A 10,000-nucleotide genomic window follows, 5' to 3' on the forward strand; every position below is an offset into this window, starting at 1 on the left:
GGACGAGCAAGGAAGATCGGGAGGTAATCCCTATGGACGATTATGACATGGTGATTGTTGACACCCGAATTTTTAGTTAGTTTCCCTTTAGTTTTATTTTCCAAAATTCACTAAAAAATTCACAAAAAATCAAAAAATTATAAAATCAACATTGGAAGCCTTGGCCAAGCTTAAGGAACCAATTGGGAACAAAAAAAATAATTTTTCATATTTTTCACATTTTTTTAATATTTTCGGAAAATAGGAAAATCTTTGAAAAATCATAAAAAATACTTTTCGAGGTCGTAAAAATACACAAAAATATCCAATATTTTTATTTTAATTCCCTTTTAATATGGACCTCAAGAAAAATTGAAAATTGAGTTCAATTTTAGGTGTTCCTTCATAATGCCTAAGGTTGAATTTGCATAAAAAATACCAATTGAGTCTTTTTATTTGCAATTTTTGCACATTTTGAGTCTAGACATTCAATTGCAGTCCCTTTAAACTTCAATTTGATCAATTGCACCCACAATTGCACGAATTGCACAAATTAGGCCAAATCCCCAAAGAATTTTGCAATTTAGTCCCTCAACTTGCCAATTTTTGAAATTACTTTTAATTGAGGGTCTTTCGTGGCAAAATTGGACTGGCCCCCTATGTTCTCACACATTCTGAATCAATTGGCATAGGTCTCGTAGTCCAATTTTATCAAATTGACGTCCAATTGAACTTTTCCCTAATTTGCCGATTTAGAAAAATTTGGGGATTTCATATAAATTGATGGGAAATTTTGGGCAAAAACGCATTTTTAGATAATACCTAGGCCCTAAAGTCCAATTTTGAGGTTTAATGGCGAAAATCCCCCACCAATTTTGTTTAATTTCAATAATTGTGCAAAATGTATTGTCTGAACGCCTTCGCACCCGTCCGCCTGCCGGTCGGACCGGTCGAACCGGTCCAAGACAGTATCATCTTCCCCAAATTCACCCGTGCCATTTGCGGGTTCAACGATGGACTTTGACGATCAAATTGGAGTTCAATTCGTGCTTAATTGGATCAATAGAGGTGGGGCTTTTGTTCGTCAAGTCAAGGTCCGTCGATTGCCACCGGCGGCACGGCCAATGGCCGCCGGAGCACGGCGGAATCGATAGTCAAAGTTCCCGGCGACCGAAAGTTAACCATTTCAAAACCAAGTGCAATTCTCACTCGTTTTGGGCTCAACGGACTTCAAACGGCTTTGGACGGAATCTTAACGATTCCGTCACCGTCCGGCGAGCCGTTTTGCGCGTATGCACACGTGTGGATGACTCGGCCAAACTCGCTTGTGTGCTCGCCATTTCAAAATTTGATATAAAAGGGGGAAGAAGGTTCTCGACGTAAGGGAGGCTCATTTTGCTCGCGCAATAAACAGAATAGAGAGAGAAAGAGAGAGAGAGGAAGAGAGAGAAGCTCTCACGCAAGGCTCGGGCGCGAGTTGCAGTCCGAGATCGTGAGACCTTCGCCGGCTTGATTCAGGCCAAATCAAGGCCTCGCACCACCACCGGAAGTTCACCGGAGTTCGGGAGAGGCGATCGGCACAGCTCAATCATCTTCAAGCTCCCAAAATTGGTGAGTCGAGCTTTGCATCTCTTTACTATGCTCACATGGCATCTCACTTCTGCGAGCTTTATTCCTGCAATTTATGTGTGCGTTTTCACTCTCGAACTTCACCGATCATCTTCGCATATCATTTCCATGTCGATTTTGCTCGATCATCCCGAGTCGAACCATCAACCTACGCCGGTCCGGTCGAGCTTCGACCGTGCGATTTTAACCCTTGCGAGCTCGATCCGAGCTCGAGGTGAGTTTCCTATACTCCTTTCTGAACTTCTGTGTGAAGGAATTGAATCAATATGCCCTGTCTTGCTTGATTGAACTTTGCAATATTGATACTGTGCGAGGTCGATTGTCCGTGATTCTATGGATGAAATTGCGTGATTCTTGTATATGTTGATCTACGAACTTAGACGAGTCGATTGGCGTTGGTCTCGAGTCATTCCGGCGAGATCTCACCGTTGGATCTCGCCGGAACATTTCTGGCCGTCCGTTTGTCGTCGTCGAGAGGTAGGAGATGATGCCAACGTGTCGTGGTCAACCGGTCAAAATCCTAGGTGGCAGTCCGCTATTCGTCCGTATCAGCGTCTAGTCGGATTAGGTAAGAGCGCGAAGAGGCTGACTCGGATTTGATCTAACGGCTGCAATAAATTGGTAGATTTGATTTATAGCCGTAGATTTGATTTTTGGTATTTTCGGTATTTTAGTATATTAGACAGAAAATAGAAAATAGGAAACGGCGCCGTTTTTGCCTAGGTCGGGCGTCGTCGTTTTAGTTTTAGAATGAACGGACGGCCCGGATTGAGTCTAGGTTAGATCATGACCGTTCAAGATTTTAAACGATACGGTGTCGTTTCATGTAGAGAGGATAAAGCGTCGTCGTTTTTGGCTTTAGATAGAATAGACGGCCCAGATCTTGTTTCGGGTTTTAATCGTGGCCGTTCAAGAATAGTAGGAGATGCGACGCCGTTTTAGCATAGAGAAGCCGACGGCCGGGATCGGATCTAAGCAAAATCGCGGCCGTTCATTTGATTAAGGGGGACGGCGTCGTTTTGAATATGCAAACTAGTACGTGGTCGTTTTATTTAGGCAAGGATCGACGGCCGAGATTGATCCAAGAATCGATCTCGGCCGTCCATCATTTTTGATATATTCCGGATATTAGGAAAATAGTTTAGAAAATCAAAAAAAATAAATGGAAAATAGATACGGCGCCGTTTTTGGTGTTGTAGGAGAGTCACGGGCGGTCGGACCGTGTTGAACGGTCGTTGACCGGGTTGACCCGGTCCGGTCTATTAATAAAAAAATAATAATAAATAAAAAAGAAATTTCCAAAAATTCCAAAAAAATTGTAAAAATACTTAGAAAATTCAGAAAAATTCCTTGATTTTCATAAAAAATTTCTAAAAATTTCTAGATCGATTCGGGACTCATAAAGTCTGGATCGAAAATTTTGAGACTTCGAGGGTCGATCTATGTCGATCCGGAAAATTTCCAATATTTTTTGAAAAATAAATAAAAATTCCAAAAAAAATAGAAAAATTAGAAAAATTCAAGAAAATCACAAAAAATGGGAAATGGCCACATTCAACTGCCCCAACCCCAATTTTGTGATTTTCGAGTCCCGAACTCCCAAAAATGACCATTCTACCCTTCCGGGCCTTCCGCCCCAAATTTCCACCAAATTATCCCGAAACCCAAATTTGAATTTTGTGTGGGTCGATAGGGCCATTTTAGACACGCCAAACCTTGATTGATTTGATTTGATTGATTGCGATTATATTAATTGCGCATTTAATTTTCATGATTGTGATTGTTAGGAATAGTAAAATCCCATCTGCATGAATACTTAGAATTGTTAGGACCTACCTCACCCGATATCGCATCTACATGATTTTTTAGGTTAGAAATACAATCAACATCGGTAACCGAAAGGACGTCGATTAAAATCTCGACGTAACCAAGTCCCCGGACCCAAAAATCTCTAGTTTTCGCGGAACCGAATGGTTTCTCCCGACCGCTCGGTAAAGTTTTCCGATCATACCTTCCAATAAATCGATCGGTGGCGACTCCAAATTGCATGAACACCTCGCACATGCCACCCCACCATACAAGGTCAATTTCGATATTTGATAAATTTTACCCGACATCGCGATTCGAGTAATGGGTCTTGGGAGGGACCCGCGATCCCACAAAAAAATAAAATATGTATAAAAGGGATCGGCTCGTTAACCCTACTCGCCCCGCCGGGATTTTATCGCCCGACGGAGAGGGTCGCGACAGTGATTGGTCCGAAGTTCCTGGATAGGATAAATGCTTTAGTCATTTCATTTGCCGATTGTATCTGCATTTTGGATGAACGGAATCAATGCGTGGTTCCCGTGTCTCGCGGGTCGAAGAGTAAAATCCTTTCGGCCATGCAACCGACCAAAGGAGTGAAGAAGGGGGAAGAAACCCTCTTGGCTGTCTTGAGAGCGGAAGACCCTCAAGTCGATGCAAGGGATGTCCCGACGGAAGTGGACAAAGTTCTCGAGTCATTCGAGGATGTCATGCCGCCCGAGCCGCCGAAGAAGCTACCGCCGCGAAGGGAAGTAGACCACAAGATAGAGCTTGTACCTGAAGCACGACAGCCGGCCATGGCTCCATATCGCATGGCACCCCCAGAGTTAGAAGAGTTGAGAAAGCAGCTCAAGAGTGCGCTTGATGCTGGATATATCCGCCCTTCCAAAGCTCCGTTTGGTGCTCCGGTGCTGTTTCGGAAGAAGCGGGATGGTTCGTTGAGGATGTGTATTGACTACCGGGCGCCGAACAAACCGACCGTGAAGAACAAGTACCCGATCCCATTAATCGCCGACTTATTCGACCAGCTTGGTGGTGCGCGCTGGTTCACCAAGTTGGATCTTCGATCGGGCTACTATCAAGTGAGGATTGCGGAAGGGGACGAGCCGAAGACCACTTGCATAACACGTTATGGCTCCTATGAATTCCTAGTCATGCCCTTCGGCTTGACAAATGCCCCGGCCACGTTCTGCACTCTAATGAATAAGGTACTCCACCCCTTTACGGATCAATTCGTAGTGGTGTATCCGGACGACATTGTGATATATAGCGGGACGTTGGAGGAACACGTGGAGCACATCAAGAGAGTCTTCCAAGTGTTGCGGGAGAACGAGCTGTTTGTCAAGCGTGAGAAGTGTTCGTTTGCACAACCAGTGGTGCCTTTCCTTGGGCACATCGTGGGGGAAGGTCGAGTGCGGATGGATCCGAAGAAGATCGAAGCGATCACGAAATGGGAACCGCCAAAGAAGGTACCCGAACTTCGTTCTTTCCTTGGATTAACCAACTATTATCGGCGGTTCATCAAGGGTTATTCGAGTATCACCGTCCCGATCACGGATATGCTGAAGAAGGACAAACCGTGGGAGTGGGCGGAGCGATGTCAAGGAGCCTTCGAGAGGTTGAAGAGGGCGATGACAGAGGAGCCCGTATTGGCGCTGCCCGACCACTCGAAGCCTTTTGAGGTAGAAACCGATGCCTCTGATTATGTAATTGGAGGAGTCTTGATGTAGGACGGTCATCCGGTGGCTTTCGAGTCACGAAAGCTCAACGAGACGGAGCGACGGTACACCGTGCATGAGAAAGAAATGACGGCCGTGGTGCATTGTCTACGCACGTGGCGTCATTACTTGCTGGGATCTCGGTTCGTGGTGCGGACGGACAATGTGGCCACGAGTTATTTCCGGACTCAAAAGAAGTTAAGCCCGAGCCGGGCGCGATGGCAAGACTTCCTGGCAGAATTCGACTACGCGTTGGAGTATAAACCAGGCAAGAACAACGCTGTGGCTGACGCACCGAGTCGAAAGGTGGAGTTGGCCGCTATGAGTGGACCTGTGTGCCCATTGATCGAGCGGATCAAAGAGGGATTGCAGCATGACCCGAAAGCAAAGGCTCTTCTTGGCTATGCTAAGGAGGGCAAAACTCGAAGGTTACAGTGCGAAGACGACTTGCTGTATACCAAGGGACGACGACTCTACGTGCCGTTCTACGATAAGCTAAGGAAAGAAGTCATGTGTGAATGTCATGATTCTAAGTGGGCAGGTCATCCAGGAGTCCATCGCACCCCGGCTCTGGTAGAGGAGCAATATTTCTGGCCATACTTGCGAGACGATGTGGAGGCGTACGTCCGGACATGTCCGGTGTGCCAACGGGACAAACTGGAGCAGAAATCGCCAGCTGGTCTTACGGAGCCGTTGCCCGTTCCGGAGCGTCCGTGGGAGAGCGTTTCCATGGACTTTATCGTGGGATTGCCCAAGTCCGAAGGGTGTCGGACGATGATGGTCATGGTCGATCGGTTCTCGAAGTATGCAACGTTCGTGCCAGCAACCGATGATTGCCCGGCCGAGGAAGCGGCCAAGCTATTCATGAGGCACATCGTCAAGCTATGGGGAGTACCGCGCACCATCATAAGGGATCGTGACCCTCGGTTCACGGGGAGATTACGGACCGAGTTATTCAAGCTGCTTGGGACGGATCTGAATTTCTCGACAAGTCTACATCCACGGACCGATGGTCAAACGGAGCAGGTGAACAACTTGTTGGAGGTATATCTTCGACACTACGTGAGCGCTACTCAACAGGATTGGGTGAAGTTGATTGACGTCGCCCGGTTCTCATACAACCTACGGCGTAGCGAGTCGACGAGGAAGAGTCCGTTCGAGCTGGTGACCGGACAACAACCACTCACTCCGAGCGCGATCGCAACGGGACATCGGGGAAGTAGTCCCGCTGCACACAAATGTGCCATGGAGTGGCACGAACAGGCGGATCTAGCCCGCATTTGTCTTCATAAGGCGTCCAAAAGAATGAAGAAATGGGCAGATCAGAAGCAACGGCATGTTGAGTACGAAGTCGGAGACCGAGTATTATGCAAGCTGCCATTGAGATACAAGGGCGTTCACAAGGCGCTCCTCCGACGATACGAAGGGCCGTTCAAGGTTGTCCAACGAGTGGGCAACGCTGCATACAAGCTGGAGCTCCCGGCAAAGCTGAAGATACATCCGGTGTTCCATGTAAGTATGCTAAAGCCATTCCATGCAGATGAAGAAAATCCGGATCGAGGGGAGTCACAACGAGCACCGCTTGGCTCAAAAACCTCATATGATCGAGACGTCGATCGTATCCTGGCGGATCGAGTAGTGCGGAAGCGATATTGCGCGCCAAGGAAGGAGTACCTGATCCGATGGAAGGGCTTGCCAGAGAGTGAAGCAACATGGGAACTTGCCGAGTCTTGTGGCGGTTCAAAAGCAGGTTGAGCAAGTACACGGCGGAAAGCGCGACGAGGGCGTCGCCGATTGAGTGGGGGGAGAATGACACGGTCCGGGAGAAATGCATCATCCAAGAGGTTTTCTATACAAAGGACCGTGGTCTTTGAAGGTAAGAAGACCCTAGAGAATTCTAGAAGATCCAGGGGCGGGCGTTATGGGAATTTCTCGTCTCTGTATTTATCGCGGGTAGTTGGTAGTTGGGGAGATACAATCTCCACCGTTAGATCTAGGAGGGATCTACGGACGATATCTCACGAGATTTTGTATATAAGGGGACCTCATCCCCCTCATTGTATCATCTCATTCTTACGAGTTATAGAGTTTCAGAGCTTCTCTCTCTACTTTCTCTCTCTATATATCTTGTGAGTTTGAGCAGGTGAAGGCCGACTTAGGGAGCGGAGTTCCTAAGGCTGCACGGGTTGAGCGTGGATCGAGTCCTGAATCGATCGGCCCGTGACACAAGCATATGACTATTGGCGGGATCAACCGGGTAGCATTCCTTCACGACGTCTGCCAAGCATGATCCGTCGTGAAGCCCAAGAGCTCTACGCGATCAAAGACAAGGCGAGAGCGTCATTTCGATAAAGCGATAAACGCTTGAGATTGGGAGAAAGGACCGATGACCCCTAACACCCATGAAGGAAGTTCCGCATCCAAGAGGACAAGTAAGCGCTCGCGATCCATCCGAACAGTCAAAAGAGATGTTCGGAGAGCACAAGACCCACTATCTAGTCCAACCGAGCACCCACACAGGATGTCGTGTTGAAAAGGGCAACGATAGGCACAAGTTTCCGTCGTAATAGGGTATGCAACACGGGAACCCGCTCTTTGCATCCACAACTCGTGGAGCAAGACCCGATCGAAAGTGAGGGAAGCGGTTTGATGCACCAGCACGGAGCCTGCCAACACACACAATCTTATCATCTCTTACACGCCATCGCGTACACTGGAAGTAAACCAAGCCGACCAATCCATGGCTCTTTAAGCATGAAAACCGAAGGAGCGCACAGACTCATCAAACAAGGCTACATCCGCACCGCTAGACGCGAAACACCAACATTATGTGTCCATCACGGCTCAGTCATCGCTTCGATCGTCGACCACGTCTCGCCTCAATCGCCCCTCCCCTTGGCCGGTTAAGGCCTCGGTCATGGTTTGATGTTGGCTCGACCGGGACTATCGCTGCTCAACCATTGCCTAATCGCAACATGATCGTTGGTTCATTAACGCTCAAGGGCTGTTCACCGATTCAAGAAATCGTGGCTCATCCGCAACGCTAGGCGTGAGAGCAAGATCATGTGCCGATCATGGCTAAACGATCGCTCTGATCTCGACCCTATCTCACCTCAATCTCCCTTCCCCTCGACCCGTTAAGGCCTCGGTCATGGTTTGATCTTTGGCTCGGCTGAGACTCGATCATCACTTCATCGTCGCCTAATCATCACGACAATTTGCTCATGGGTCGTTCACCGATTCTAGCTCCATGGCCGAGTTGCTCGGCCACCGTGGCCCATACGCTCGGCCACCGCGGCCGAGTCGCTCGGCCACTTTCGCTGGACCGCTCGACCAACGTGGCCGGGGTCTCTCGGCCACCGTGGCCGGGTGTCTCGGCCACCGTGGCCCATTCGCTCGGCCACGATGGCCGAGCGGTCTATCTTTGCATAGAGGTGCTCTATTTGATCATAACTCAACATTGCTTGCCATCCGGCCAGAGCACCTCAACCCCCCTAAAGAGCCTTATGAGCAGTTTTCCTCCCAGCAGGAGGAGACATTCACCATGCTTCAGATGGCACCACGTCTCTAAAAAAATGTAGATATTGTATTTGGATGAGATTTTTTGCAAGAAAGCTCAAACAAATGTAGACTAAAACATGGAATGGTAAGAAAAAAATTTCGACGAACAAATATATTTTTTTAAATATTTTTGGTAAATAAAAATTGAAAAAATTTGGAAAATAAAAAAAAATTACATGCGAGGTGGGAAAACGATTGGGATGCTACTTTCATGACTCCAACAAATTTTAGAAAGAGGAATGGATACAATTGGACGAGAAATGATTGATAAAGTGCCGGATGGACCTTGCGTGTGAACTGTACGGCAGAGCGACCGATGCATGAGCCATGCTGAATGGCCGGGTGATCGATTTGTGAGCCATGCTGAATGGCCGAGCGATCAAAGCAAGAGTCATGCCGAATGGCCGAGCTATCGATTCATGAATCATGCCGAGCGGCCTCGTGATCCACGAATCGATATTCATGAATCGATCCACGTGTGTATCATGCGGAGCGGCCTTCCGATCGATGCATGAGCCAGGCCGATTCAAGCTCCATGGGCGAGTCGCTCGGCCACCGTGGCCGGGATCGCTCGGCACTTTGGCCGACCATCTCGGCCACGGTGGCCGGGTCGCGCGGCCACTTTGGCCGAGAAGGTCGGCCAACGTGGCCGGGATCGCTCGGCCACCGTGCCGGGTGGCTCGGCCACTTTGGCCGAGACGGTCGGCCAACGTGGCCGGGATCGCTCGGCTACCGCGGCCGAGGTCGCTCGGCCACCGTGGCCCATTCGCTTGGCCATGAGCTGCCTCGCTAACGATGCGTGAGCCATGCCGAGCCGCTCGGCATGGCCAAGTGAGATATTTCATGATTTATGTGGAGCGGCCTCGCGATCCATGAATTGGGAGTAACGGCCGAGGGATCGATGCATGCATGAATCGATGGCCGAGGAGCGATCGATGCGTGAGCCATGCCGAATGGCCGGACGATCGATTCGTGAGCCATGCCGAATGGCCGGGCGATCAAAGCATGAGTTATGCCGAATGACCAAGCTATCGGCTCATGAATCATGCCGAGCGATCTATGAATTGATCCATGTGCGTGAACCGAGCGGCCGAGTGATCCATGAATCGTGAGTAACGGCTGAGCATCGATGCATGAACCCATGCCAAACGGCCAAGCTATCGATGAATGAGCGGTCGAGTTATCGATGCAAAGCCTAACCGGTCGGCATGGCCAAGTGCGTTACTCATGAATCGAACAAAGTGTGTGTCATGCGGATCGACGCATGAGCCAGGCCGAGCTAACGACGCATGAGCCAGGCCGAGCTA

The sequence above is a fragment of the Rhodamnia argentea genome, chromosome 6, assembly GCF_020921035.1.
Source record: "Rhodamnia argentea isolate NSW1041297 chromosome 6, ASM2092103v1, whole genome shotgun sequence".
Taxonomy (NCBI): domain Eukaryota; kingdom Viridiplantae; phylum Streptophyta; class Magnoliopsida; order Myrtales; family Myrtaceae; genus Rhodamnia; species Rhodamnia argentea.